Here is a 6,904-nt window from a genome sequence, read left to right as displayed (position 1 = left end):
AATATATATCAGAACCTGTTACCTAGTTAACAAGATGCTATTTAATTGAAATAATGTTCCATTAATAAGGAAAAAGTTTTCTCTTTCGAAAATATCAATAATATGCTAATCATTTTATATAGATTTTTAGGAAGAAACTGTTAAATGGTCCAATCAGTACTTTTGAATACAAAGAAAACTAGAACTTATCGATCCAAAAAGGTCTGGGTCGCCGAAATAACAGTCCTTGTTCGAATCTGAAAATCAGAGTCAATCCCGGTGTAACGTAGTACCGGCTGTTGTGGGGATTGTAATGTAAAACACTCATCTAACACCTATTTCTCTTTGGTCCGACCCCATCGAAACCGCTCGTTTCCTGGGCCTCTCGTTATGGCTTCTATGACAATTAGGCTAGGCTTGTCGTTTCAGGCAGGCCTGGGTAACCGCTACAACAACAACAATAAAAAGAAAACAGGAAAAATACAAATTTTTTCAAGTAGAGAGGACAGTTCCGGTATATTATGAACCATTTAATTTAAATCACTTTGCATTGCATCTGACGTTGGGTATAAGAAAATTACTTTCCAAAACACTTGCTTTGTATAAATAACAAATTTATAATTATTTTAATTTTAACCCAATTATACAAAGTTTACTGATTAAAAACAAAAGCTTGTGCCTTTGTCATTTATTTGTTGTCTAATGTTTATACTAAAAATCAATCTAACAACAAATACATGCATATAAGTCTATATAATATATTATACTGCCGTTGTTGCTATGGGATTTTTTCGAACAAGTCAACACTCGTGCGGAAGACAACCCTAACTAGCTAAAAGCAAGGCACGTGTATATAACAAGGCTAAGATTTTACGAAGATGGGCTTGCACACACATACACACATACATACATATATATATGCTTACTTACATAAACGTAAATGTAAATATTTATGTCATCTCTTACCTATATCAATATTTCAAATTTTAGAAAAAATAACATTTTACATACTTACATACATATATGTACATATATTTCTGTGTGCGTGTGTCAATAGCGACCCTTGGAAAAGCATCACATATGTATGTATACTCGTCCATTATCATAAGAAAGCGCTTGCTATGAACGCCGCACACAAGTTTCCCCCCCCAGTGTAAGCAGGTTATCAACAACTATTGTGGGTTGTTTATTTGCAAAATTTGTATTATATTTTTACTCTTTTTTATTTGTTTTCATTGTGTCGCGTTTGTCGCACCTTATCGCTATTGAACATTGGCAATAAAAGGTGAACATCTGGCAGTCGAAGATTCATTCTCAACTCGTCGTTTGAAGTGAACTGACAATTTGATCAAAAACCAAAAAAGAAACACAATGAAATTCATCGCTTTAATCGTTTCAGGTAAATAAATAAGGGTTTCCCCGATGGTTCGTGATTAACGTTAATTGATTTGTTAGTGTGCGCGCATTGTTGTTGTTGTTATTATTTTCGTATACAATGTTAACTAATGATAATTTGTTGTTTTTGTTTTTCTGTTTAGCTTTGATGATGCTCGTCGTAGTGTCCGCTCAACGCAACTGCAACACCAACTGCCCACAGAATTTCGATCCCATTTGAGGTTATAACGGTGAATGCTACGAGCGTTTCGGCAACGACTGTGAATTGAAATCGGGCATCTGCACAAGTGGAAAGAGTGAGTTTCTGTTTTGTTTTTATAAACTTCTATACTTAATGTTTTTTATTTTCTTAAATTAATTTCACTCCTTTTCTTCTTTATAGACTACGAAATCGTCGACTTGAACAAGTGCGAAGCACCCGGTGCACGTCTCTGCCCCAGAGGTGGCCTCACCGTTGGTTAAACTGTAAATGCAATTAAACGCATTTAAGTTTTATGTTGGAGTTTTTTATTTAAATGTTAATTTTTGTTTTTCAATCTCGTAATTTTTAATAAATGTAAAAAATAGTATTAAACTAATTTGAAGTGTTTCATTGATTTGAAATTTTCAGGAATGAATATCAAGATTTTGCGAGTTTTTAGCTAGGGTGCCGTTTCAAAAGTAATTGTAAAGAGCATTAAATTTCGAGCATAGCCGATTCTTTGGTAATGAAAATTAGCACTTATACAGGAAAATCGGAGCTAACATATTGAATGGAATATAAGTACATTCCTTATAACTCCAGACCCCGTTGTATTGTGAGAACCGAGCCCGTTGCATTTTCTGAGAACAACATAACTTAAAATCTGTTTTATTAACAAAAATATGTATAAATTAGAAAAAGGATATACTATGAATACACACCAGATTAAATCCTTCATTCGATCTTTGAGTCGAAAGTATTTCACGATTTCTAAGACATTAAGGATATTATTGTATTTCTAGATTTGATCCCTTGTAAGCAAAAAACGTAATTATGTATATTGATTTTGAATATATAGACACTACAATACAATCATATTCCACAAACGTCATCGCTTCAAGAATCTGTACTACTATTATAAAGAAGAAAGATTTGTATGTGCGTTTATAATGAATAAACTCAAAAACTACTGTGCCGATTTCTCCATTGGAAAGCTACACTCACGCCGAGTAACATAGACTATATTTATTGCTAGAATCTCAGCTTTCTGGAAATAGTTCCCAGGTGAGGGTATTAAAAAGACTCCTTGATGGCGAATCTTTATCAGAAACTCAAAATCGTCTTGCAAGTCATTCCTTCTCTTCTCTTCGCATTGCAATCGCATGCAAGAGAGTCGAGTAACGAGTGCTCGTAGCTGCTAACTGAACAAAATTTCAAAACCTTCCAAGTACGCGCTTGAGAGTCGAGTACGTAGCGTGTGCAGCGGCTTAAAGAACAAAATATTAGAAATATACAAGCTCGCACTAGGGCGCCGAACTCTGAGCGTACCCAACGCCTTCATAATCAGAGGGAAAGACAACGAACACCAAAGACTAGAGGTCGTAATCAAGTTTTAGCTCATTACAAATAAAATATAATTTAATGTTCGAATTTTCCTCAATTTACTTTTATAAAATGAACCCACGCAAGAAACGGGATAGTACATGCATATGTATGGGAGAGTGTGCAAAAAGTTATAACTTTTGAAATGTTTGTTTAAACCCGTGCGAAGCAGGAGCGGTCTGCTAGTGTACGTATATAGAGCGAGAATTAGCGAATTCCAATAGAGTGAGAAATAGAGAAAATATCTAAAGGAGTCAGAAAGACATATTATTATCGATCTATAGAAAAAAGGCAAGTGACCTTTGCTCCCATTTCCAATTTGTGCCAATGGTCATCAATATACAACAAGGGCTTGAAAAAACGTTTGCCTTTGATGAGATCGCGACTTTTCGTAAATGCCAACCTTAACCTTCGTTGTCAAATTATTGGTCTGAATGTGTCGATACCACTGTAATTTTGGTTAACAGTGCAAAAAAGATAATTTCGTGTTTAAGAACATTGTTTCAAGGATAGATCGTACTCAGGATAGATCATATTATTAATCAGAGCCCTAATATCCGAAACTCTTATGGACGTTAGAAAGGGATTTTACTTAAGCGGTCAAGGCTTCTTCAATATTTATACCTTTCTCCATCATGGGATGAAGTCTATTTCTTTTTTTTTTTTTTGTTGTGTATTCTAATGACTATGCATCAGAGTTTCTTGTAGAAGCGATTACCGGATTTCCGAACAAAACTATTATACTCTGTGCAGCATGCTGCGAGGGTATAAAGAATTCGTATGAACTATTAGACTTTGTGGAAAATTTCCATTCAATAAATTTTATGTTTTGCTATGCATGTCATTCCGTGACGTAAAACGTGAAGCGGTGAATAGGAACGGTTAGGTAAACATAACAACGAACTATATTTTGAGTTTTTTAACAAAAAGTTGTGGTTTATATAATGAACACATATGTATGTATATATGTATGAAACGCGATATTTTTGTGAAAAAGAAAGCATAAATTGAGCATAATCATTTTAGTTTTTTTTTTTTTATTATTTTAAGTGATTTTCAAATATGATTGATGTGTTATAAATTCAAGAGTTTCTATAAAAAATGCATTATAAGTATATAATGTAATTAATTTTGCTTTAACTTTTTTATGAAATTTACGAAAAAGTCCCCACAGAAAACAAGTTTAATAATAAAATTCTAACTGCAAGCAACTTAATAAAAAGCCAAGCCATACAAGTGCTAAAAACAAAAACGCTAGAAAGTCCAGAGTCATTTGTTGTTTCCTCAACTAAGCATGAAGTTCTTAGCTATAATCATCTCAGGTGAGTCGCATAATTATAAATTAATAAAAATGAATATGGAATTAAAGCTTCGCCGCTAAAGCTCTGCTGTTGCTTGCATTCGTCGATGCATAATGTCCGCAAATCTGTCCGGCCATCTATACACCCACCTGTGGCTTTAATGGACGTTGCTATAAAGACTACGGCAGCCCCTGTTCGTTGAAAGCAGAGGCCTGCACCCGAAGACAAAGTGAGTATAAGTTTTTTGATATAAAATATATGCTATATATGGATCTAACGAAAGAGATGCTAAGCCGTGCGCTATTTCTCATTATGGTGTACGACAAAAAGGGCACGTCCGACTTTCAACGGTTTAAAGAAAGTGGTTCGAGCGCACCATGAAAAAAGTTTCTTAAGCTTTCGGCTAGCCGATATTCGTGAAAACTTTCTTAGTGTCCGTGCAATTATTAATTATTAATAATAATTCATATTTGTTGTCATTTCATTGCAGACACCAGACAAGTTGACTTTCGTGAGTGTGAGAAACGCTGCGCTCAACTTTGCTGATCTCTTAATATTCTATATCACAAGTACATACAACTTAAGGAAGCTAACAGTGTCATATTTAAATAAACAGTAATTATTTAGAAAAACAAAATAAACGGAACATTTTTCGAAAAAAAAAATGTTTCTTATTCTAAGTAAAGAAGCTTTCACATACTAATTAACATTTTAAATGAGTAAACGCGTGAATAAAGTGTTTCATATGCATAGACGTACATATCCGTAAATTTGTTGTTGTTCTTATTTTTTTGTCTATTTTTTTGAAATCACGCGATATCAAACAAAGTTGTTTACCAAACGAACGCGCACGTACACACACAGAAAAAGTTCCCCTGAAACCAGTTGTTAACGAAAATCTAATAGTTTTTGTTTGTTTCTATCATTTCATATGTACATATGTATATTTTGGTATATAAATGACGAAGTCAATACATTTCTGCATTGTTGCCAATTAAGCATGAGAAAAAAAACATCTGGAATATACCTTATGTTACTATACATATGAATATGTAAGCACCGTTTCAAAGTACAAAATATGAATATGTATATAAAGGTGCCTATATCTCTGTATATTATCTATACACTTAAATCGAACTGACAGCTAATTGGCTATTAATGTTTCATACACGAAAAAAGATACGGAACTGGTTCATAAAAGCTTAAATAGTTGCAGCTACCGTTTAACGGTAGGTGTGGCTGCCAACAGATGAACGCCTTAGCTACTGTTAAAATTTTAATTTTAAAAATTTCTGATATTTTTTTTTTTTTTTTGCTTAAAGTGCCTTTCATTTCCTCCCCATTTATTAGAGTTGACTTCATATTTCTGAATTTACAGTTATATGAACCTTTATCACTAAATGGAAAAGGTCCAGATCTGTAAGATAAAAATACATAATTAATGCAGAAACAGCGGAAGTTACGAGCTCAGCTAAAGGGCTTTTCAATAAGAGTGCTAAAAAAAAAAAATAAATTATTAAATAAAACAAAAACGATTTGGGATATCAATGAAATTCTTTATTCCTGTGAAAGTACATTCGATGCCATTATGATGATTAGACAATTTTCGACGGTTTTCAAGCATAAATCAGCCGATACTGCTGCAATTTTACCTTTCATATTCGTACGAATTCATCAATTGTTCCTGGCTTGTTGCCATATATCATAGATTTGACGTAGCCCCACATGAAATAGTCTAACGGCGTCAAATCCCACGACTGTGGTGGCCAATTGACTGGGCCATTTCGTGAGATAACCAAACTTCGTTTTCAATAAATCGGTTGTGACATTCGCTGTGACATTCGCATATTGTCCAAGTCCATATCATCCAATTCGGACCAGTAATATTCGGTTTTCATTAAGCGTTAGCGATTCTCGTTCTTAGTAATGTGCCGGTCTTGATCATCACGTAAGAAGTACGGCCCAATGACGCCGCCGGCCCATAAAACGCAACAAACCGTCATTTTTAGAGTGTAATGATGACTCATGGAGTACGTGTGTGACCAATAATCACGAATTTTAAGGCATAAATAAATCCATAGCTGAAGATCGGTAGTATTATACACCAACAGAGTACAAATTCGTGGCAAAAATACGCAGGAAGATTTTTCGAAGGACAACTGATACTAAGAAAAATGTTTTAAGTTTTTTAACTCTGGTCTTCCATAGTGGTTAAAACTTCAAATACTAAATCGAAAGTCTAACATAAGTAGCTAATAGAGATCTTAAAAATTCTAAGTCCTCTTAGAATGACTGCCTAGTTTTTAATAAAAATATTTTCCAGATGAATGAAATGGAATCATTAACTTCCAATAGACTCAAGTTATTTACCCTATAACTGTAGATTTAGTCAGTTTCAGACTCAAACTAGCATACAGTTACCCATAACTGTATTTATATACCATATTTAAGTACACGAGTTCATTACATTTTCAAATAACTATTTCTAGAGGCGAAAATAATCATGTCATTATGAACCTAATTCCCATGATTGGCATCAAATTTTTATATTCAAATAGGGTAATATAAATGTTATAAACTTTCGAAAGTTATTAAATGTCTGTGGCGTGTTGCTATGGTAATTAGACATGAAGTCATTGGCTTTTATTTTCTAACTGGAAAAATT

General features: G+C 33.7%; 1 pseudogene; it reads left to right on the top strand.

The window, feature by feature from the left end:
* Window positions 1-1,350: 1,350 nt before the first annotated feature.
* Window positions 1,351-5,126, top strand: LOC105211169 (uncharacterized; annotated as a pseudogene).
* The last annotated feature ends 1,778 nt before the right edge of the window (window positions 5,127-6,904 follow it).

This window comes from Zeugodacus cucurbitae, chromosome 4 (assembly GCF_028554725.1).
Source record: "Zeugodacus cucurbitae isolate PBARC_wt_2022May chromosome 4, idZeuCucr1.2, whole genome shotgun sequence".
In the NCBI taxonomy this organism is placed as follows: Eukaryota; Metazoa; Arthropoda; class Insecta; order Diptera; family Tephritidae; genus Zeugodacus; species Zeugodacus cucurbitae.
Note: the sequence above shows the minus strand (reverse complement) of the source record. Positions and strands in the feature narration are given on the sequence as shown.